This window comes from Abramis brama (genome assembly GCF_963993115.1).
Source record: "Abramis brama genome assembly, chromosome: 20".
NCBI lineage: Eukaryota > Metazoa > Chordata > Actinopteri > Cypriniformes > Leuciscidae > Abramis > Abramis brama.
This window is the reverse complement of record NC_139982.1, coordinates 7,170,679-7,196,631: the sequence shown is the minus strand read 5'-3', so window position 1 is coordinate 7,196,631 and position 25,953 is coordinate 7,170,679. Positions and strand designations below refer to the sequence as shown.

The 25,953-nt window shown below is 39.9% G+C and overlaps 1 pseudogene and 1 gene segment (V, D, J or C); both read right to left on the bottom strand.

Moving 5' to 3' along the window:
• LOC311071466 (immunoglobulin kappa variable 3-15-like) overlaps positions 1 to 25,953 on the bottom strand; it is an 81,223-nt gene that overhangs the window by 39,057 nt on the left and 16,213 nt on the right.
• On the bottom strand, positions 12,616 to 24,298 carry LOC311071187 (annotated as a pseudogene). Its single transcript, XR_014609528.1, has 3 exons — positions 24,162 to 24,298; positions 13,028 to 14,494; positions 12,616 to 12,709 (listed from the first exon to the last, which is right to left on the bottom strand). The product of XR_014609528.1 is annotated as an uncharacterized misc_RNA (transcript).

Below are 25,953 nucleotides of genomic sequence, written 5' to 3'. Positions count from 1 at the left end.
CACACTACTATATCAACACTACTATATCCACACTACTATATTCACACTACTATATCCACACTACTATATCTAGACTACTATATCCACACTACTATATCAACACTACTATATCCACACTACTATATCAACACTACTATATCCACACTACTATATCAACACTACTATATCAACACTACTATATCCACACTACTATATCCACACTACTATATCAACACTACTATATCAACACTACTATATCAACACTACTATATCTAGACTACTATATCCACACTACTATATCCACACTACTATATCTAGACTACTATATCTAGACCACTATATCCACACTAACTATATCCACACTACTATATCCACACTACTATATCAACACTACTATACCCACACTACTATATCCACACTACTATATCAACACTACTATATCAACACTACTATATCAACACATCTATATCCACACTACTATATCAACACTACTATATCAACACTACTATATCTAGACTACTATATCCACACTACTATATCTAGACTACTATATCTAGACCACTATATCCACACTACTATATCCACACTACTATATCTAGACTACTATATCCACAATACTATATCCACACTACTATATCCACAGTACTAAATATACACACTACTATATCCACACTACTATATCCACACTACTATATCCACACTACTATATCAACACTACTATATCCACACTACTATATCCACACTACCATATCCACACTACTATATCTAGACTACTATATCTAGACCACTATATCCACACTACTATATCCACACTACTATATCTAGACTACTATATCCACACTACTATATCCTATATCCACACTACTATATCCACACTACTATATCCTATATCCACACTACTATATCCTATATCCACACTACTATATCCACACTACTATATCTAGACTACTATATCCACACTACTATATCCACACTACTATATCCCCACTACTATATCTAGACTACTATATCCACACTTCTATATCCACACTACTATATCAACACTACTATATCCCCACTACTATATCTAGACTACTATATCCACACTACTATATCCACACTACTATATCCACACTACTATATCCACACTACTATATCAACACTACTATATCCACACTACTATATCAACACTACTATATCCACACTACTATATCCTATATCCACACTACTATATCCACACTACTATATCAACACTACTATATCCCCACTACTATATCTAGACTACTATATCCACACTACTATATCCACACTACTATATCCACACTACTATATCCACACTACTATATCAACACTACTATATCCACACCACTATATCCTATATCCACACTACTATATCAACTCTACTATATCAACACTACTATATCCACACTACTATATCCACACTTGATTCCTGGCACATATTTGTTTATCTTTACTAGTGGTTTGCAAAAGTAGTAATCAAGTCTTCACACTTTGTTTTAATTTGAAATACCACAGATATTACATTTATTGCGGGCCTTAGTTTGGTGATCCATGGTGTAGAGTGTCAATTTAAACACCATTAATATTTATTTATGTGCTGCACTTTATAAGCATGTTAACAATGAGAACTCAATAACTAAATAAATCAATTTTACTATATTTAGAGTAAACCAGAAAAAAAGTCGAAAAAAATCTATTATGGTCTTTGGAATCAATGTTGACATGTTGCTGGGAAATATTATCTTGATATTTATTTTTCCCCACATTTTCCACATGCATGAAGTTCATCAGGACTCATAATCAGGTCATTATATATTAAACAATGTGCATCTGAAATGTTCAGAATTATTGATTCATTTATTTGAAGCTGCAGGTTTTTCTGTGAATCATGATGATTGATCTGCATATGAAGAACAGAAGCATCATTATGAGAAACTCCACAACATCATCCATGATCAAAGAGGTCAAAGGTCACCTCAGAGGTCACAGCTCATCAAATATATTTCTTTAAACAGTGTTATATCAGAAAGCATTTAGTCAAATCTGAATGAGTGAGTGTTGAGAAGAGCTGAGGATCTTCTAATATCAGTGTGATGAAGTGTTGTTTCTCTCTCTCTGCTGGAGTGTGTGTTCATTCGAGTGGAATAGAGGTTTTTGTACGAGCGTTTCATTAGATTGTATCACTGTGGGTCACATTCGGTGGAGGAACTAAACTGGTGATCGGTAAGTCTGTCTATTTAATCACCTAATGCAAAAATACAATTTAGATTTCAGAAAGTGTTTTACAGTGGAAACAAGAACAACATTTATTAATAGTAATTATTATTAGATATTGTGGCAAACTTTACTTGAAGCCTTTATGTATAATGCATTATAAAGGTATCAAACGTATTCATTAGTAGATTTTGATGCCATATATATATTTTCAAAAATTATTATAACATCATTTTAAAAGTTAAAATGTTAAAAGTTAAAGGTATCAATAATGTATGTTATAGTGTCATATATGTTTTCATAAATTACTGAAACCAAAGTTAAAATGTTTTATAATATTTGCTAATCCCTTTGTTACGTCTAAAATTGGTTGTTTGTCATGAGTTTTAGTGTATTATATTTTTTATTAATAGATAATATTATAATGTGTTATAACTGCAGTTATAATTAGTGTTCAGTAAGTCTATTTAATTCTTATAATATTCCTAAACATACAATTTAAAATAAGTTGAAACAAGAACAACATTTATTAATGATAATTATTATTACATAATGTGGTGAAACTTTACTTAAAGCCTTTAATGCATTATAAAGTGTTTCATAATGTGTTACAATGCCTTATATCTTATCATAAATAACTGTAACCAAATCTAAAATGCATTATAATATTTGCTATTTCATTGTTTCATCTCAAAAGGGTTGTTCTTCATAAAGGTGGATCAATGAATAGATAATATGTGTTATAACTGCTGTTACACTTATTGATGAGATCATACATGCATTTTAATGTATATAGCAGTGCATAATTAATGCATTAAAAATACTTTTATAATGCAATATGTATGAAAGCTTTAAATAAAGTGTTACTGATATTGTTTTATAATGATTTAATCTAAAGCTAGAGCAGCATTATTCCTATGCTGTGAATGTGCAGTGCAGTGCAGTGTGTTGTGTGTGTGTGTGTGTGTGAATGTGTTGTGTTTGTCTCCTGCAGCTGGTCCCACAGTGAAGCCCTCAGTGTCTCTGCTGCCGCCCTCTTCTCTGCAGATCTCTGGAGACTCAGCCGCACTGCTCTGCCTGCTCAGCTCTTACTCTCCACAGGGGGCGCTGGTGAGCTGGACACTGGACGGGTCAGAGGTCACCGAGGGGGTTCTGACCAGCGCAGAGAGCCAGCAGGACGGCCGCTACAGCCGCAGTAGCGTCCTGACCCTCAGCAAAGCACGCTGGGAAGAGGGAGAGCTGTACGTCTGCAGAGTAACACATGATGGAGCTCCTCATGAGGTCTCGTTCCACAAGAGCTCTGAGTGCTGATGTTTCTCTCCTGAAGATGAGCCGTATCTGAGTGTCCTGTGTCAGGCAGGATTCACATGAGTCTAGTGCTGCAGCTGGAGTCATTTACAACTCAATACTGAAACTGAGTGTGTGTGTGTGTGTGTGTGTGTGTGTGTGTGTGTGTGATCTTTCAATCTGCTGTGTTTGCTGCAACATTCAATAAAGCTTCTCAACAAGTTCACTTTGTGTCTGACAACATCATTCAACTAACAGATGAAGATGCAGGTGCTTTTCAGAAGGTTGATGTAGCAGTAAATGTCAAATAAAGCTCTTGGGGTTTGAACATGGTCTCTGGAGACAGAGCTGCTCTATTCTGAGAGGATCACAATCACTCCACCCTGACAATGCAAATGGGGTTTTCAGTCTCACTCTCTGATTGGTTACATGATCTGGACTGGAACACTTTCACTTCTGCAAAAGCAGGTGATGGTATTTTAAATATAAAAATATAATAACAATAATTTAAAAAACAAGATCATAAGTCAAGAATCATCCATTCTGACATTGTGTAAGAATGTAAAAGTTTGAAACACTGACTCATTCTCCTCATAAACACAAGAGTGATGTTGATTGTAATGATATAGTGTTATTAGTGTTAAAAATACAATCATAAATCATTATTCAAACCTGAACTAAACACTGCCAGAGTCAAGAGGAAGATGATGCTGAAAGTCATGTTTGTTGGTTGATGAAGAAGAGCTCTTGATCATGTCATGTTCAGTTCATAGAGCTATAAACACATGCAGAGTGAAGCATGTGCTGATCATATAAAACACCCTCTGAATGCAAAAGCTGCTGTAGACTGTGAGCTCACGACGAGACCGAAGAGAGATCAGGACGAGATACAGACTCACCTCAGACTCATCAGAGTCAAAGAGCTTTACTGACAGGCTTAAAGAACGGCTTTAAATGGCCGAAGCTCAGTAACATTAAATATACTGACATACACATTTACACCCAAATACACACAGTTAAAAAAATTATATATATATATCGAGTTCAGTCTCTCTAAAATCAGAGGGAAATGATGGTGAATAACACTGATGTAGAAGCCTAACCCTGTTGTCTAAAGCCTAAACTTGACATCAACTGTAAGCCTGACCCTCAGAGTTGCTACTGTGTGTCACTGTGTTCACGATTTCTGCTCATCTGTTGAGGCTTTAAATGGCCGAAGCACAGTAACATTAAATATACTGACATACACATTTACTGTCACGAATCTGGTCACTGCACTTCCGGTTGGTCACCACCAGAGGTCGCCCACTCACAGCATGGACTCTTGCACTTCACTACAATCCCCATCATTCATTGCATTGACGACACACACAGCTGATTCCAATAATCACGCTCACACCTGAGAACTATCAAACACTATCTCACACTCTTTATAAGCCTTGTGCTGAGTCCCAATTCGCATACTATCCGTCCTAAATAGTATGCGAAACTAGAATTAGTACGTCCCAAATCGTAGTATGTTGAAATGAGTGTTCCAAAGATACCCGGATGGTCTACTATTTCCGGTTAGAATTCGAAGTGCAGATCAATGCACACTCTAACGGCTAATATTACCCACAACCCATTGCGTGCGGGAGGGAGGAGCTTTGCGGTGATAGTGGTGATGATGTAAACCTGGCAGTCGGATGCAGCAGTGGAGATGCGCCCTCAGTTTTTAAGTGTAAGAATTCAAATGTTTAACCCTAATAAAAGTTATATTTTATTGTCTCGTAATATTAATGGGTTTATGTTTTGCCAAAAAAGTACCGTGTTTATCTTGTAGGGTCCGATCAAGATACTCAGCGCCTCATTGCAGGCTACAGAACAATAAATAAAAAGGCTCTAGTACAGTGTCATGCAAGTGTCTTTTTTATGTATTTATTTTGATGTTTCTGTTTGACTTATTTGTAGTAATACTGTGGCTGTACAAATGTTAACTTTATCAGTCCAACCAAAGAAACATGGTTACTACACTTTTACTATAGTAAAAGCATGGTTCATTTTCATCGGGGTATTTTTAAGTATTATACATAAGTATAAGATTAAGATTAAGTATAAAATACGTTAAACAATAGTTACACTTTAAACTTTAAATATTTTAACTCAGAAAATAATAGCTTTCGTTACACACATTTGCACATGAACGTCAGAACCAGCCGCCTCACAAACGACCTGCGTCTGGTTGATCTACGACGACGCCCTGCTTCACTCCTCAATTTGGTAAAACACATTGTAAATGTATTGTGGAAAAAAAGATGGGAATAGTAAATAAAATTATATTGGACATATAATAATGAATGAAATGTTAAATGTTTTGTTAAGTCGAGGTGTGCGTAACTAGGCAACCACGTTCAAGTTCACGTTGCATGACGTCATCGAAGTATGTCCCTGAACGTGCATACTCTTTTGCTACACACTCAAAAGTATGTACTTTTTCCTCACAAAAAAAGTACATACTTTTAGGTCGTAGTATAAGTAGGCGAATTGGGACTCAGCCTTGGACTTTCTCTCCCTGTTGTCGAGTATTGTATTTAGTGATGGGCAGATCGAGGCTTCGTGAACCAATGAAACTATTGAACCAAATGTGCCATATTGTTTCGAGGCTTCGAATCAATCCGACACCCGTCTCAACGGTGACACCTAGTGGTCACTTGCAGGTGTTGCTCTGAAACAACCTTGACGAGCCATTACATTTTTTATTTATTTATTTTTTTTCTAATATGTGAAGCTTGTAACCTGTAGGCTCCTCACTGTGCATAATGTTATTTTGGTCCTGCAAAATGAATATTAATAAAATAAATCAAGCCACAATGTCTCACTTTTTTAGAATTTTTTATTCAAAAATATTAATTTCTCTGCTGTGGAAGGACTTAGCCTACTTCTTTTTTTACAGATAATTTCTCCAGCCTTTGAAAAAATCCTCTCACAAGGGACACTTGTCGCTGGCATGCAAAGATATTTTTTAGCAAGGACATAGAAATGAGGAAAGATTAGGCTACTGCTCTCTCTTTCCAGTAAGTTAGTTATGAACGTTTATACTCAGAGTGCAGAGAAAAATGTAATGGAATGTATACCTACAACAAATAGGAAAAGCAAAATGATATCGTCACTGGCAGTATATTGGGTACTCATACGTAGACCATAAAATGTATATTCACACAATATTATATTATATTCACATTGAAGCTATTTTTAACATGATTGGCAGTTGTGATTGGGACATTAGGTTGTAGGGCACAGGGCTATGGACTTTTTAAACAGTGTCCCAAAAGTTTGTAATCTAGCCTATATACTGCCTATCAGTCAATGTGTTGTGTGAATTTAAATATAAGCCTAAATAGCCTATAACTAATCAAATCGCACTATGTCACTATATTAACAAAAATCCGCTATCTCAAAATCAAACTCCTCTCACAAAAACCCACGAGGTCAAAATGCGTTGATTTCACTTTTATACAGATGTGCGATTGTGGGGTCTGTTCCCGACCGTGTCAATCAAACGCTGATTCGGCGGACCACACCTGATGAAACACTTAGTGAAACACTTCGAGGCTTCGTTTGGCCAAAGTCACGTGACATGGGTGTTTTGAATCACGCTTCGAATCAGTGTTTCGACACATCTGCGCTTTGGGATCTCGCAAAGCTTCGGAACGACTGTTTCGCGTCAGCCATCCTTAATTGTATTGTGTTTAGCACTCCCCTAGTGTTAGCTACTCTACAGAGCCCTTCCAGTGATCTTAGTCTTGCCTTGTCCTTTGCGTTTTCCTGTGTTCTGATTCTTGCCCGTGTTTCCTGGATTCACCCTTAGCCTAGCCCTTTGGACTCTGTTTGCACCTCGTTTGGATTATTGCTGTTTACCTGGATTATCTCTCTTTGCCTTGCCCCTGTTGGATATTGTTCGCCAATCGTCTACCCACGCTTGCCCTAAGGTTTATTCTGTGTCATGTCTCTGCCATACCTGTTTGCTGTTTATTGACCCTGCTTGTATTATGACCATGTTTTGGAATAAAGCCTTGCATATGGATCCGCACATCTCTCGTCTTGTTCGCCCCGTTACATTTACACTCAAATACACACAGTTAAAAATAAATATTGAGTTCAGACATGAAACTCTAGATCAGTGGTTCCCCAACAATGTCTCTGTGCAAATGTAAAGCACATAATTCAGTACAATATTTTCTGTATAGTTTAATATTGTTTGTGCATCTGTATAGATAGATATCATTCATCCATCCCTCATCCAATCATCCTTCTATTAGGGATCAATATCATGGATGGAGATAAAGGAAAGGGCTGCACAGTTTTGCAATAAATAAATAAAATAATCAAATATTGTAATTGCAATTGAATTATATTTGTGTGTGGCAGCTGCATGCAAAATTATTATTAATAATAACAGTAATAATAATAAAGTCGAGCTTAAAATCACATTTTAAAGGAGACATATCATGCTTTTAAATCGTTCCTTTTTACATATAAATCATACATTTGTGGTCTATATAAAGCGGAACTGCAATGCTTGGGTCTGAATTCCTCATTATTATTATAGCTCCACAGGCCCCTTTTCTACCCCTTTTCTGATGTGCGTCTGAGAGCAACTCGTTTTGATGTGGTCTCTTTAAATACAATTGAGACACTTCATACCCCGCCCACACTCGGTTCAACTCCAGCCCGTTCGGCCATTTTTGTAGTTTGATAGCAGAGATACGATTATCTAGCGGCACAGAAACTTTTGGACATCCAAGATTTGTGTCAACACAGAAAACATTTCATCATTGGATAGTTTTTTCATTTTATTAAAGTGTTGTTTTATGTCAGCTGAATGCCCGGAACGCTTTTCAGAGAAGATAAGGCGACTTATTTAGCACAATTCACACGGTAATTCAGGAAAAAAATATCTCTGAATGCTCCACATGAAACTTTGGTCTTCCGACCTTTTACCACCGTGTCGATTTATTTTGTTTAATATGTGTGAGGGAGAGAGAGCAAGACAGCGCCTAGTTTGGAGACGGTGAAGTTGTTTACACTTTCGCCTGGCTCTGAAGAGAGAGACCGGCTCTCTCTCTGCTCGTTCTTTCAGTTAAACATGCGCCCTGTCACAAGCGCGGCAGTTCATCTACATTACTCACCGATCAAATAAGACTTTGGCGGGACAAAAAATCGCTTTGGCATTCGCGCACACATAAATGACTTTATGGGTACATTTCCGTAAAAAATAAAACTCAACCAGGCACTTCGAAGAGGTTCTGATGCTGGGAGACGGTGTAATGAAGCGTGTGGGTTACTACATCCAACAACCAAACATTTTGACTTACCCTCTCGTAAGTTCTGCATCTTTGAGCTTGGACTACAAAATAGTAGCGAGAAATAAAAATGGCGGATTGCTCGAAGTATTGAGCCGGTAGTCGATGTCCTTATTTGGCAGATCCGCTGCAAATACTGTGACGTCATTGTTCACAAAACGTCATAGAGAATAGAAAAATCGGAACAGGTTGAAAAATAAGGCCAAAACAGAATATAAAGATATCAATGAAACACCTGAAGAGACTAATTTCAAATTTTCTATACTACTAAACACTAAAAATATACAACAAAATGCATTTAAGGGCTAAAAAAAAGTGGATTTAGCATGATATGTCCCCTTTAAAGGGTTTATTGCATGAAAAACAGACTATATTCTTAATAAATAAATAAGTGATCAATGCATAGTAAACAAATGTGGGGGAAAAAATTATACTTTGACATTCAAATTCCAACATTGTTTGTGAAAGTCCAACAAAGTTAAATGTGGCAAAATAAATATATAAATAAATACTCAAACCTGAAAAGTTGTGTGGCTCCCTGTTTTCATTTCATTATCGTTGTACACTTGGTGGATTAGTTATAACACTGAGCTACATCTAACCCGCTGTGTAAAACATATTTTAAGCCTAGCTAACAGTTGCTGACATGTTTCAAAATGGTGCTGTTTTAGCCAACAAGACCGTGATTAAGGTAATATAAAGTTAGATTTGGTGACGTACACACCGAACTCAGAAACCGAAAAAAATAAAATAAACATATGATGAAAAAATTGACTACATCGTAAACCACATAGTCTGCTGTTATCAATTTAAAAATGAACCAAAATCATGTTGCTGTAGTGATTCTGATTTGAATTGTTGTGATGGGACTTTAATTATAGGGACACCATAGGAAGATACATCGCAAAGGTAGTTTTTCTCTCAATTTGTATCATAATCAATGCATTTATGGTTTTAAAATATTGTTAAGGGTTTCTGTAATAATGTGCATCAGTGTGATTAGTAGATTTTCCTTAAAAATGGTGCTTTTAACCATTTTCGTTTTAGCGTCTCATTCGTACATGTGTTTTTCTATGCTGGGATGAGAGAGTAGGCCTTCTGATGTGAAGTGAGAAATGTCTCTTTCTAGATGCTCGTTGAAGTGCAGGAAAACTCTCTCGCTGACAGAGGGAACTCAGTAATATAAAGATGTAAAGGATGGAAGTGCAATTATTACAGTGTAGAGGCTTTACAAGAACAAGCTCCACTCACATTTTCTCCACATTTTAGTCCAGTTTAGTAAGGGATATAAGATTATGTGTTTACTTAGTACATCATAATAAATGAATAAAGTCAGTGAAAGGTTTGATATTGTGTAGTTTGTGATCCTCCATCAGCAGCTGCAGTTTCTCTCAGCTGTATCAGTGCAGTCACTGTGACGTCTGACTGACAGAGGTTTTTGTACGACTCTTTATCACTGTGTGAACACATCTTTACTGTTGATATAGTGATAACTCTGACAGTAATAATCTCCTGTATCTTCAGTCTGGACTCCACTGATGGTCAGAGTAAAATCACGTCCAGTACCTGCTGTTCCACTGCCACTGAATCTAGATGGAGTTCCAGTATAAAGGGTGTTTATGCCATAAATCAGGAGTTTAGGAGCTTCTCCAGGTTTCTGCTGATACCAGTATAAACCATTGCTGTATATTCCTACATCTATATTACACTCTATTGTTGCTGTTTGACTCTGTTGGACAGTTTTAACTTCAGGTTGAGTCAGAGTCACTCCTCTGGATTCTGAAGAAGAGAAAAGAAAAACTATTAGTGTTTAAAACTATTATCATCATATACTTTTACAAAAACACCAAAACCAGAGTCAGTTTTTACATCTTACCTTGAATAAACAGTGCAATGGTCCAGATGAAGATGTTGATTGTGTTTATTGCTGTAGTTTAATCTTGTGTGATGATGAAGAGTGTGTTCTGTTCTGCTCTCAGTCATGAAGTGTTAAACTCACAGCACTATAAACACTCTCAGAGCACTGAAGCATGTGCTGACAATGCAAAGTGACTCTCTCTATTTAAATCATTATCCTGAAGACTGTAGATCAGTCACAAACACATTATCAAACAACTTCCTCATGTTGTGAATCATATCAAACTATTGTACACAACATTTAGAAGAGTCTTTTGACAGAGAGAACACAGATACATATCAGATATAACTAATACACTGAGCAAAATTATAAACACAACACTTTTGTTTTTGCCCCCAATTTTCATTATCTGAACTCAAAGATCTAAGACTTTTTCTATGTACACAAAAGGCCTATTTCTCTCAAATATTGTTCACAAATCTCTCTAAATCTGTGTTTGCTGCAACATTCAATAAAGCTTCTCAACAAGTTCACTTTGTGTCTGACAACATCATTGAACTAACAGATGAAGATGCAGGTGCTTTTCAGAAGGTTGATGTAGCAGTAAATGTCAAATAAAGCTCTTGGGGTTTGAACATGGTCTCTGGAGACAGAGCTGCTCTATTCTGAGAGGATCACAATCACTCCACCCTGACAATGCAAATGGGGTTTCAGTCTCACTCTTTGATTGGTTACATGATCTGGACTGGAACACTTTCACTTCTGCTTTAGTTAAACTGATGATTATATTTATAGGAGATTAAAAACTTTATTATATAAAAATATCATAAAAAAGATCAAGATCAAGAATCAGCCATTATGACAGTAATTGTTACATAATCATTACATTTATAGGCAATGGTGTAAATATACTGTATTTGAAAATGTTATTAAAAATATAGTGCATGATCATAAATCAAGAATCAGCCGTTGTGACAGTAATTGTGTAAGAATGTAAAAGTTTCTGTGTCTCAAATGGAAAGCATCACGTCCAGACAGCAGAAGTGACTGAATGCAGTCTGTTCAGTTTGATTGACAGGATCATATATTACACCTAAAACATGATGATCATATTGAAACACTGACTCATTCTCTTCATAAACAGATTTTTGTATGACTCTTTAAAGGGGGGGCTCTGTCATGATTTCTGTCTTGTGTTCCCCTTGTCTTGTGTGGACTTGTTATTTCCTGTTCTGTGCCATGTTTTGTAGTCCTTTGTAGTTTTTATTGTTTATTAGTCTTCCCAGGTAATTCTTATTTACCACGCCCCCTTGATATCTTTTTTAGCTTGTTTGCATTTGTATTTAAACCTCTGTGCTTCAGTAGTTGTTTGTCGGTCGTTGTAGCTGTTTCCTGTCCTGAGTTCCGTGTTCTGCCTGGATTTCCTGATTGTTATATTAAAGTTTGCTTGCATATGGATTCTCTCTCCGCTTCATTCCTGCCTCCTCATAACAATTAACAACTTTTGGTAACTTTTGATTTTAATAATGTATTAGGGTTAGGGTTAGAGATGTATTATGTAAAATGTAACTGTAATAAGTATTTTATAATGTAAATGTAAAATGTTAAAATGTAACTAAATGAAATCAACTGAGAATAATAATAGATTTACAAGTACTTTTTATTGTTAACAACTAAAACTATTGTAAAGTATTACCAATTTGTTTAAATCATGGTAAGTTATTAGAAAGCGGCACAGATTGGCAAGCATAAGAGTCCATTATATGTAATTAAAATCAATAGCAGAAGACAATATCAGAATAAACACAAAACTATAACAACTGTGTGTTGTGCTTTCCATTAATATTTGCATAGAGTACTTGTCCAAATAGAAAAGTAAAAAGAAGTACCACTAAAACCCAAACAGAAATACATAAGCAAACACTATAAGTAAAATTCCACTAAATACCGATACTCGAAAAGATTTATATAATTTCAGATTTTGAGGGATGACAGGAATGGTTGTTGTGTTTGTCTTTTCTCATGTTTTCTAAAAAGCAAGAGAGATACACAGTTGTTTAAATCCAGTTGTTTAAAAACTATTTAAAAAAAATGAAACTATCACACAAAAAAGGTTGAAATCAAATTAAGGTGAAATGTGACTTTAATATTACAGATTATTAGTTTTAATATTATTTTTTGTTTACATTTTCTTTAGTGAAATTTCTGAATTCATGACACTTTAAAAACACTCCCGATTGAAGAAAAAATGTCAAATCATACAATTTAATAAAATGACCCATTATTTCTATATGTTAAAGAAAAACAAAGCTTCAGTCTGAAATATATATTATCATCCGGTGCTTACCAATGTAAAACTGGAAAATACACATTTCTTCAGTATATTCTCTCAGTAGTAGGATGATGCTTCATCTTCCTCACAGAATCCAGCTTTTACAGCATCTTCAATAATCTTGATTTTCTTTGGAGGACTCTCGATCGATTTGGAGAACTCTCGATTGATCTTTTCTAGTCTTGCCGTGCTCTCCTTATCAAACTCCTCTTTATTCTTCAGGACAAGCTTTAAGATGCCTCTCTGTGCCACATCACAGGAGTCCTGGAGCTGATATCGCTCACACTCAAATTCTGGCTTACTCGGATCCATGGCCATCAGTTTGATCAGTGAACTGACACAGCCCATCAGGTACTTGTTGAAAATCTCTGTGTACGTTCCAGAGATCATATGGACGAGACTAGCAATGTTACAGGCTTGGAAGGTTTGAGCGTACAGCAGATCTTTTGCGAAGAGCTTTGCATTGTAGGAGAGTGGTTGTGTTTTCTCGGATGCTGAGACAAAGTTTGAGAGAGTTTTGCTCAAGTTTTTCAGAATGTAGGAAACCATCTGAAAGAAGAGTGCCATCTTCTCCCACTGCTCCTTCACTCTCCCCATGGCATCCATTCCTTTGAACAGCATTTCTATGGTAGTTTTGAAGTCGATCTCTTTCAGGTTACAATTTCTCATAGTGGCCATGATTTCATCTAGTTCCTTATGGTTCTTCTCGAAGTTCTCCAGACACTTCTCATAGGTCTCTCTTGTGCTGTTCAACTGAGCTTGGGTCTGCTCAATGGCGAATCGTGCATTATCTGCTGCTCTCTGAGAAGGACGCATGTTCTCTGACATGTTTTCTTCTTTTTGCATCATTGGTGGCTTTGAATAAATGCATTTGTGCATTTCAGCTGACTGCTTTCTCAGTTTGGTCTCTTCTAGATTCATCTTGATTGCTTCCATCTCTTCCCCATAAAAGTGCTCTGCACTCACACATTTCTAACAGCTCCTGGATGGTGTTGATTACATCACTAAAACACTTTTCAGTTGAATCAGACAACTGCAGACATTTATCTGGAATGACTTTGATATTTTCCAGCTGATCAGGAAGAAGTGCTTCAATAACTTCATCACCCAGGAACAGAATCTTCACAGCTGTCTTCATGTAATCTGGAACGTTGGCAGTGTGGAGGCGAATCAGTTCCATGTTCTTATGGGCCTCATTAAATGCCCCCCAACCAGAGATACACACTTGCATAAGGCAAGCGCGGAAGGAATCAGGGTGTTTAATGTATTTGTAGCCTCCTATGGGGGGATTTTTATTGATGGAGAAATCTGTTGAGGACGAGATGAACACCAGCTCTCCCAGGATGGCTATTGAAAGCGGTGCTGGAGTCAGATACTCTTCCCAGTTGGCACAGGGCTTCATCAGGAGTTTGACATGGTTCCTCATGTCCTCAGCAGTGGTAAGGCTTTGGGTTTTGTTTGCAATGATATTCATTTCCAATCCTGCAAAACAAACAAACAAACAAATAAATAAGGGTACAACGGAGCTAAATGTGACTCAGGGTAAAAGGTGCATTTTATTTTATTTTCCTCTTGATCACTAATCTAGGCTGCATTTCCTGAAACCTTCTTAACGCTACGTCGTTCTTAAGTTTTACCTTTACCCTTGTGTGGTGCATATTTTTGTTACTCAGCCAGTGTTCGTGGGTCTGGTGGACCCGCTGCATTTTTGGGGTTTTAATTCAACACAATCAAAAATGTTATGTTAAAATACTCAACAGATGTTTACTTCATCCCAATTACAAGCAATATAAACAGCATATATGGTTAATATTTTCTCTTTACCTTTGTTAGATCACATTTAAGAATTGCAACCTCATGGCAGGAATGGCAGGGGTAGAAACTAAACTCACTTTTGCACTCTCTCACACTTACACACAATCTCTCTCTCACACTTACACACAATCTCTCTCTCACACGCACGCACACACACACACACACACACACACACACACACACACACACACACACACACACACACACACACACACAACACACACACACACACACACACACACACACACACACAAAACACCCCCCCCCCCCCCACACACACACATACACAGACTCACTTGGATATGTGGTGTACGGTCACTCTCCATAGGCATAATGGTTTTTCTAATGTACAAACTGTATAATCTATCCCCCTACACTAACCCTACCCCTAAACCTACCAATCACAGACAACTTTTGGCATTTTTTGAATTTCAAAAAACACCATTTAGTATGTTTTAGTATGAGGACACAGATGTCGTCATAAACCATGTTTACGTTGTAATACCCATGTCATTATACACATTTGTGTCCTCATAAACCATATACAAGAACATACACACACTAACAGCAGGCCCTGACAGGAGGAGGACAGAGTAAAGTTACACAGGACCTACAATTTCCACACTTTTATTAGCCCCGGGTCCAGTGGACCCCAACATCCTGTGTGTCAGGGGTCACCAACCTTTTTGAAACTGAGAGCTACTTCATGGGTACTGAGTCATATGAAGGGCTACCAGTTTGATACGCTCTTCTGAAATAACAAATTTGCTCAGTTTGCCTTTAGTTATATATTAATAATAATCATCTTCTATGTGAAGACACTAATCACGTAAATGATTTCTCACAATAATTAGCAACAATAACAATGAGGGAAACAGATATCAATATTCAGCACTTTAATATCAGTAATTGTTACATTTTTAGATGATCACTTACATCACTACATTTCATAGGAAAAATGTCCCATTTTCACTATCCACTGACAAACCCTTTTAACAAATCATGAACTGTTTTTTTTTTAAAAGTTATCAATTATGTAATGTTAGAAAAATCAACTTACATATTTTTAAATAAATCTTGTCACATTTTGAACTCATGACCAAATCTGTGGCATTTTTTAAAAAACTTTTTAAATTGAACACAATTCTTCAATATTTTAAGAGAGAAAAATGTCCCATTTTTACTATCCACTGACAAACCCTTGTAACAAATCATGAACTATGTTGTTTCAAAAAGTTATCAATTATTAATGTTAGAAAAATCAACTTACATATTTTTAAATGAACTGTCACATTTTGAACTAAGGACCAAATCAGCATTTTTAACACACTTTTAAATTGAACAATTCTTCATTATTTTAAACTTTGCCATGGCACTGCTATGTTGCCACTGACAACATCTGGTATCTGTTTCTTTTTTAGTGGGAAGACTGGCATTGCATGCTGTTCACCAGTGTATTGTAATCTGGTGTGTAACTTGACACTGCAACTGTGAGTGAGTCTTTCAGATGTGCATCAGTGAGGCGTGTTCTGTGTTTGTTCTTGATGAAGTTCATGTCAGAAAACGCTGATTCACATAGATAGGTTGAACCAAACAGGCTAGCAACCTTCATAGCTGCTGTGCATACTCCACTGTACTTCTCGTTGTCAACAAGGGACCAAAAGTTTGGGGCAGCCTGGTAGGCTTTGAGGTGGAGGTCATTTTGCAGTGTTATGATTTCAATCTCCACCTGTCCAGCATCCAAGTTGAAAGTTGCACTTAGTTGCTCAGCAAACCATGTTGTGTCCACTTTCATGAAAGGATTGGAAATGAACGACACACATGGCTCAAGTTGATGAAGGTCACAAAACCTATTCTCAAACTCTTGCCCAAGTCTGTTTATGACTTCACAGTACTTTTCTGCAACTTTGTCAAATGTTTCAGATGCAGAAGCATTGTCTTTCAGCACCGACTGCACAGAGGGAAAGTGCAGCACCTTTTTTCTCTGTAAATCCACAGAAAAAACGTTCATCTTGGCTTTAAATGCATTTAAAGCACTTATCATATCAACAACAGTCTTACCTTTGCCTTGCAGCTGGCAGTTCAAGTCGTTTAGTTTCCCAGTAATGTCCGTCAAAAATGCAAGGTCAAGTGTCCACTCTGTGTCCTCTAGCAGTGAGACGTCTTCGCCTTTGGACTGCTTGAACTCTTTTATTTCACCCAAAAGTGACAAAAAACGAAGTAAAACTCGTCCTCTGCTGAGCCATCGGATTTCTGTGTGTAGAAGCAGGTCACCATATTCAGCTGACATCTCCTCCAATAGCACCTTGAAAATCCTGTGTTGTTTTGCTTTGGAGCGGATGTCGTTTATGATTTTTACAACGGGAGTCATCACGTGTCCAAAGCCGATCACTTTTGCACATAACGCCTGCTGGTGAATGATGCAGTGATAATGCAGAAATTTTGAGAAGTCTGGGTCACTTTTACAGTGAGCGATGAAACCTGCATGTCGGCCGATCATAGCAGGAGCCCCGTCTGTAGTCACCGCTACCAGCTTTTCCAATGGTACCTTTTTCTGCACGAAAAACTCCTTCACTGTGTTATAAATGTCAACTCCCCTCGTAGTTGTCTTTAATGGCAGTAGTGTCAGCAGTTCTTCTCTTGTGGAGAAATCTTCAAACACCATCCGGATAAAAACTAACAGCTGCGCTGTACTGCTGCTGTCCACGGACTCGTCGCACTGGATGCTAAACCAGCTGCACTTTGCCAGATCCCGGTCCAGCTGATCGGCCAAATTACCAGACATATCTGACACTCGTCTAGCCATCGTAGATGCACCCAGTTGGACGTCAGAGAGAGTGGAGATTAGATCGGTTCCATTTTTCTCGTCTTTAAGTACAGTGTTAGCAATTATCATCATTGCTTCTTTGAAAACTTCTCCGTCTGAAAATGCCTTTTTCTTCTTGATCAGAAAATGTGTAGCTCTAAACGAGGCTTCGGTTGCTTTTTGTGACTTTTTCACCGGCCTCGTGAAAAAAGACTGTTGCTTACCCAAAGCTGCCTTTAGCTCACGGGCTTTTTCTGTCCGTAGTGCACTTCCCGGTGGGTAGTTAGCATGGTAGCTTTTGTGACACGTAGTGAAGTGTCTCTCCACATTGTGCCGCTTTGCCGTCGCCACAGTCGCCCCGCAAATGAGACACACGCAGGTTTCTTTCACAGTCGTAAAAAAGAATTCCTCCTCCCATTCGTTGTGAAAGTGATAAGTTCTCTTACGAGAGTTCTCTCGTACTGCGTTTATCAAAACGCTACGGGAAAAGTCTCTTTTCACGAAACACTGAAGCAAAAATTATCCTTTAATTTTTCATATATGTAAAACGCGTTGCGGCAGCAGCAGACAGCTGAAGCAAGACGGCTTGTCTGCTCATTGGCTGCTCTGCGGCAACTGCATAAGCCTATCGAGCGCAGGCTGATGCAACATCAGACCAATGAGGGCGCTTCGCGCCCTCCTCGCCACTTCCCGCCGAGACGGGCGTGGCTTACCTCTATAAAAGGAGCTCGAGAAGGCTGATTCACTTGATTTTAATCTCTTCAGCGAAGCGCACGCATCGCTGGATCACGGAAGCAGCGTCGTTCGAAGCAAGCACTTCAGCGGGACGAGCCCTCGAAGCCGCTGGCCTACGCCGCCTTCTACAGCCGTACCTGCTGCGCTTTCCGACGCCCATATCCTTTATTGTGCTCTGTTTTGTGTGTGTGTGTGAGTGTTCTCGTAGCACTCACCCCCTAAAAGAGCGGCGTCTTTCTAAAGATGCCTAAATCCTGCGGCTCGTGCAGAGCCCCACTCGCCGGGGGAGACGACCACGTCATCTGTGTTTCCTGCCTCGGTGAGGACCATGCAGCGCTCGCGCTCGCTGACGGCGGCTGCCCTCACTGCGAGCTTTTGCCTTGGTGGCTCTGAGGACCCGCCTGGCATCCTTCTCGAAGCCTGCATTCTCTGCCGCGATGCCGCGCCGTAAGAAGCGCCGCTCGCAGCGGGTCCCGGAACCCTCTCCACCCCGACCAAGCTCGCCGGTTCGCCCGCCAGCTTCACCGACCTCCCCCGAATCACTTCCTGATGCTCAGCGCCCGCAGCCTGCCGCCGCTTCATCAGAGGAAGTTGTTTCGGAGGCCGCGTCGGGGGAAAAGGATTCCTGTTCTCTCCTCGCTTCAGGCAGCGAGGATTGGGCGAGCTCTGAGGACCTCGCGCCTCCTGCCCGAAAGCCCTCAGTGAGAGCCAACATTGAGACGGAGCTCATGCGAGTACTCGCGTTGGCCGCGACGAGCCTCGGCCTCGAGTGGTCTGCACCGGAGCCCCCCTCTCGCACTATTTGGACGACTGGTTGATCCTAGCCCAATCACGATCTCAGCTCATAGAGCACAGAGCCATTTTACTCGATCACCTCGAGAATCTTGGTATCACGGTCAATTGGGCGAAGAGTTCACTGAACCCCAGCCAAACGATTCCGTTTCTGGGTATAGTTCTGGACTCACAGTCTATGACAGCGCGGCTGTCGCCACAGCGCGTGCTGAACATTCAGCGCGCGGCGAAGTCTTCCGCCGCGGCGCTTTCACCCCGCTCAGAAAATTTCAAAGGATGCTGGGTCTCATGGCCTCAGCATCGTCAGTTCTCCGGCTGGGCTTGCTCCGCATGCGCCCGCTGCAGTTCTGGTTGAAAGCGCGGGTTCCGCGCAGAGCGTGGGTGTCCGGTCATTTACGCCTCAAGGTCGATCAGGACTGTGTCACAGCCCTGGTACCTTGGATGGCGAACGACTGGTACCAATCAGGTGTAAGCCTGGGGACTTCCTCGAGGGTAAGGATGGTGTCTACGGACGCATCCACCTCGGGATGGGGAGCGCTGCTCGAGGGCAGACCGTCCTTCGGCCTATGGTCGGAACGGGAAAAGCTCCAACACATAAACTGCCTAGAAATGCTGGCAGTGCACAACGCGCTGACGCGTTTTTGTCCCCACATCAAGGACCAACACGTCATAGTCCGTTCGGACAACATGGCAGTGGTGTCCTACATAAATCGCCAGGGCGGTCTGAATTCCAAACCCCTGTACAGGCTGGCGAAACGCCTCCTGCTATGGGCTCAGCACAACCTACGCTCGCTGAGAGCAGTACATGTGCCCGGGCTGCTGAATGTGGGCCCGGACAGACTGTCCAGGAACAACGTTCCTACGGGCGAATGGTCTCTACACCCACAAACAGTCCGGCTGTTGTGGGAGAGATTCGGCAAAGCGGAGGTGGACCTATTCGCGTCCCGCGAAAACGCTCACTGCCCCGCATTCTTTTCAAAGACCGACAGCGCGCTGTCCCAAAGGTGGCCGCGCTGCCCGCTATACGCTTTTCCCCCCGTCTCCCTCCTGCCTCAGGTGTTGGAACGGGTCAGGAAAACGAAATGCCCAGTGCTGCTTGTAGCACCGTTCTGGAAGAACCAGGCATGGTTCCCAGTTCTGATGCAGTTAGCAGACATCGCTCCATGGCCAGTGCCGTTGAGGAGAGATCTCCTCTCGCAGGCCAGGGGCTCGATCTGGCACCCACACCCGGAACTATGGTCCCTTCATGTGTGGGCGCTCAACGGATACCCGTTGGTCTCGCAGAGGGAGTCATGAATACCATCACGGAGGCTAGAGCGCCGTCGACCAGGCGACTCTACGCTTCAAAGTGGTCGGTTTTCTCCGGCTGGTGTACAGCTCGGAGCCTTTCACCCCTCGAATGTGAGGTAACGGAGGTTCTCTCCTTCCTACAAGAGCTGTTGGATAAGGGCAGATCCCCTTCCACGCTCAAAGTGTATGTGGCGGCTATTTCAGCGTTCTCCGGTTCAACGCTGGGTCAGTCACTAGGAAGGAATGATTTAGTCATCCGCTTCCTCAGGGGAGCTAGGAGACTGAATCCACCCAGACCTCCGTCAGTCCCTATGTGGGACCTTTCTACGGTCCTGGCGGCCATGAAAGGTGCCCCTTTCGAGCCTATCCAGTCAATCAGCCTCAAACATTTGTCTTTCAAAACAGTGTTTTTGATGGCTCTCGCTTCAGTGAAGCGCATAGGCGATCTGCACGCGCTCTCCGTGAGCCCGACGTGCTTGGAGTTTGGTCCTAATGACTCTAAAGTCATACTCAAACCTAAGCACGGCTATGTGCCGAAATCCCTCAACACGCCTTTTCGGGCTCAGGTCATTTCCCTGGCTGCCCTGCCGGCGTCGAGTGAGGAAGGGGACTCGAGTTTTCTTTGCCCTGTTAGGGCTTTAAGAACTTATATGTCCCGCTCTGCTGCCTTTAGACAGACAGAGCAGCTCTTTGTCTCGTTCAGCGGACGTTCCAAAGGATCGGCTGTTTCGAAACAAAGTCTATCCAGATGGATAGTTGACGCCATAGCGCTGGCTTATACTGCCAAGGGCATTCAATGCCCGTTGGGAGTCAGAGCGCACTCTACGAGAGGCGTTGCCTCCTCGTGGGCTTGGTCCAGCGGGATTTCCTTACAGGATATATGTACGGCGGCAGGCTGGGCCTCTCCGTCTACATTTATCAGGTTTTATAACCTAGAGGTTCCCGCCTTACAGGCTAAGCTTTTGTCGGTGTAATACTATACCGACTATACTGGGCTGAACTGTGTAAGACCCACGTTTTCCCACATTAGTGCAGGCTCCCTACCCTGGCTATGTGATGTCATATTCGCGTCTGTGGACATGTCTATATAAGGACGGAGGAAACCCCTCCTGTACTGTAGACTCTCCCTGTGAGGTCATGTTAAGCCTGCGGACGCTACAGTATAGGGAATTAAGGCTTCCCCCCCTTATTCCCTGACTCTGTGTGAGTCTATCTGGTGATTATGCACTGTATGCCTGAAATAGCTTCCGGTGATCAGTGTTTTTATCCCAGCACGCACGGCGTTTTGCAAGGGGTTCCCGTAGCGTTTTGATAAACGCAGTACGAGAGAACTCTCGTAAGAGAACGTACTCGGTTACTAACGTAACCTCGGTTCTCTCTAGAAGAGGGAACGAGTACTGCGTTCCCTTGCCGTGCGTTTGGTTCACTCTGGTTCGCTTCGGCGATCAAAATCAAGTGAGTCAGCCTTCTCGAGCTCCTTTTATAGAGGTAAGCCACGCCCGTCTCGGCGGGAAGTGGCGAGGAGGGCGCGAAGCGCCCTCATTGGTCTGATGTTGCATCAGCCTGCGCTCGATAGGCTTATGCAGTTGCCGCAGAGCAGCCAATGAGCAGACAAGCCGTCTTGCTTCAGTTGTCTGCTGCTGCCGCAACGCGTTTTACATATATGAAAAATTAAAGGATAATTTTTGCTTCAGTGTTTCGTGAAAAGAGACTTTTCCCGTAGCGTTTTGATAAACGCAGTACTCGTTCCCTCTTCTAGAGAGAACCGAGGTTACGTTAGTAACCGAGTACGTTTTCTTCCTTTTTTCTGCCATGTTTTTCAGCTACCATCTTCGTCGCGCCCGCGCCCTCTAGCTTACTCTCCACGAGCACTCAGTGCTCAGCAATGGTTTTGTCTCACGCAAAATACTTTTGAACTAGAGTAGGTCAGAGTTCACCTAAACTTATCTAAACTCATGTATAATGAACATATTTTTAAGATATTGTCATTTTTAAATATATATAAATGCAAGTGTGATTTAAAAAAAATAGCAACAGAATAAAATTTAATTTCAGACGCAGCTCCCAAGTGCTATTTTTAGAACAGGCCTGCGGGCGACTCATGTGGTCCTTGGGGGCGACCTGGTGCCCGCGGGCACCGTGTTGGTGACCCTGTGTGTAATATAAATGTGTAGGGGGGGGTGTACAGTGTGTTTTCATTGAAAATGTGTTCTGATATATATTCCTCACAGAAAATGAGCCAAGGCCAATGAGTCTCAGTTTGAAAAAATAATAAATTGTATCATTTTTCTTTTGATAAAAAATGAAAATGGGTCCAACAGACCCGAACACCATACAAGGGTTAATGGTAAAAATCTGTAAAAAATTTAAATTACATTTTCTTCTTAGTTTTATGTACGTAAGGGTTTATATGTTTTTATTATGTGTTAATGCATTTTACAATGTCATGTGTGTTAGAATGATGGTGTTTAGTGTTTGTTTGAATGACACTGTACACCTTCTATATAATATTAACGTTCTCAGCTTGTGGAAAAGCTGCTTGTGATGGGCTTTCATCATGTGACTCTCATCCCCACTGTGATTGGTGGTTGTCAGTGTATTACAAAGGTACAAAACAGATATTAGTACTTCAGTAGGTTGATAAATTAACTTTAAATCAGTTAATGAAATAAGTTTTTTACTGTAAGGTTTTAAGTAAAATGTGTAAAACCTAAAATGTTGCTACTGTATTTTTTTCTGCTTTTTTTTATTTATTTACCATTAAATATTTAATATACATTTTAATAAATATATAACCCCGGGTGGAAGAACATTTTATTTTATTTCTCTGAATTCAATAAATTTCACTTCCTGCAATTCCAATTTAACAGTGGTGTGTGGCCATTTCAATTAAAATTCACAACCACAGATGGAAAATATATTTTTTTTAGAAATAATGAGTACAAATTTATTATTTTATTTATACATTAATATACATTAATGCAGTATAATGCAGATAATATGTAGGATGATATATTTCTTGACATATTTCTGTTGTGGTTGATAAATTGATAAAGAACATGTTCTTTTTACAAATAATGAACAAACATTAATTTTATTCAAATATATATAAAGAACTTAGCTCAAGTCATTGTTTTGAACAAGTATTAACTTGGACATTATTAAATAGATATTATTTTAGCTAACGTAGCTATTTGTATCAATACTGTGTGTCTCTTGCCCAGGCTGTTTTTTTGTGTGTGTCTGTGGGGTAAAAGACCAACCTCTCCACCTCATACACACCCTCAAAGCAAAAATATAGCTTCCCTCTTGTCTCTGACATATGATCTTCACATGGTTCTGTGCTATATATAGTCTCCTCATGCACTCAACACATGCACATGAAAATCTGACTTGACAAAATACATTATGAAATTACTATGAAAATGAATAAAGAAAAAATTATCCAAATACATAACATTAAACAATAATTTTTAGTCTTTACCCCCCAAAATGCAATAAATGCATGACACTTTTTTCCCCCAAAATGCAATTAATCCATTGAATCAATATAAAAATATTTTTCATATTTTAACTGTTGAAATACACAACAAAGTAAGTTGATCCACATATGACAGCCTCTGAACTTGGTCAATACTAATCTTATATAACTTACAGGCACTGGACTAAAAATAGGCGACATTAAATCACCCTCGGTAAGAAATAGCCTACCTCCTGAACCTTTTTTACGGCGATCAGCTGTAAAATGGCTTGGTCCTGCTCGGTTTTCGTTGACTTTGAGTAAAACAATTGAAAGTTTTTCAAAAGATCCCCTGGGGCCAAAGCGTGGTCAGCGTGACAGAAGTTTGATGCTGTCGTCTGAGAACAAGCAACAGTCGAGATTTTTCCTCCTCCCGCGTGCCTCATCTTCTTAATCTCCTCAAGTGTATTATAATTTTTTTGAAGGTGTAACAATGAATAGATAATATTATAATGTGTTAAAACTGCAGTTATAATTTGTGTTCAGTAAGTCTGTCTATTTAATTCTTATAATATTCCTAAACATACAATTTAAAACAAGTTGAAACAAGAACAACATTAATGATAATTATTATTACATATTGTTGAAACTTTACTTAAAGCCTTTAATGCATTATAAAGTGTTTCATAATGTGTTACAATGCCTTATATCTTATCATAAATAACTGTAACCAAATCTAAAATGCATTATAATATTTGCTATTTCATTGTTTCATCTCAAAAGGGTTGTTCTTCATAAAGGTGGATCAATGAATAGATAATATGTGTTATAACTGCTGTTACACTTATTTATTAGATCATACATGCACTTTAATGTATATAGCAGTGCATAATTAATGCATTAAACATACTTTTATAATGCAATATTTATGAAAGCTTTAAATAAAGTGTCACTGATATTGTTTTATAATGATTTAATCTAAAACTAGAGCAGCATTACTCCTATGCTGTGAATGTGCAGTGCAGTGTGTTGTGTGTGTGTGTGTGTGAATGTGTTGTGTTTGTCTCCTGCAGCTGGTCCCACAGTGAAGCCCTCAGTGTCTCTGCTGCCGCCCTCTTCTCTGCAGATCTCTGGAGACTCAGCCGCACTGCTCTGCCTGCTCAGCTCTTACTCTCCACAGGGGGCGCTGGTGAGCTGGACACTGGACGGGTCAGAGGGGGTTCTGACCAGCGCAGAGAGCCAGCAGGACGGCCGCTACAGCCGCAGTAGCGTCCTGACCCTCAGCAAAGCACGCTGGGAAGAGGGAGAGCTGTACGTCTGCAGAGTAACACATGATGGAGCTCCTCATGAGGTCTCGTTCCACAAGAGCTCTGAGTGCTGATGTTTCTCTCCTGAAGATGAGCCGTATCTGAGTGTCCTGTGTCAGGCAGGATTCACATGAGTCTAGTGCTGCAGCTGGAGTCATTTACAACTCAATACTGAAACTGAGTGTGTGTGTGTGTGTGTGTGATCTTTCAATCTGCTGTGTTTGCTGCAACATTCAATAAAGCTTCTCAACAAGTTCACTTTGTGTCTGACAACATCATTCAACTAACAGATGAAGATGCAGGTGCTTTTCAGAAGGTTGATGTAGCAGTAAATGTCAAATAAAGCTCTTGGGGTTTGAACATGGTCTCTGGAGACAGAGCTGCTCTATTCTGAGAGGATCACAATCACTCCACCCTGACAATGCAAATGGGGTTTTCAGTCTCACTCTTTGATTGGTTACATGATCTGGACTGGAACACTTTCACTTCTGCTTTAGTGAAGCAGCGCAGACAAACTGATCATTTATAGGAGATTAAAAACTTTATTATATAAAAATATCATAAAAATATCTAAAGTATCTAAAATATAACTTTAAATAAAAAAAAATCAAGAATCAGCCGTTCTGACACTAATTGTTACATAATCATTACATTTATAGACAATGGTGTATATATATGAAAATGTTATGAAAATCATAACTAATACATGATCACAAATCAAGAATCAGTGTGTTGT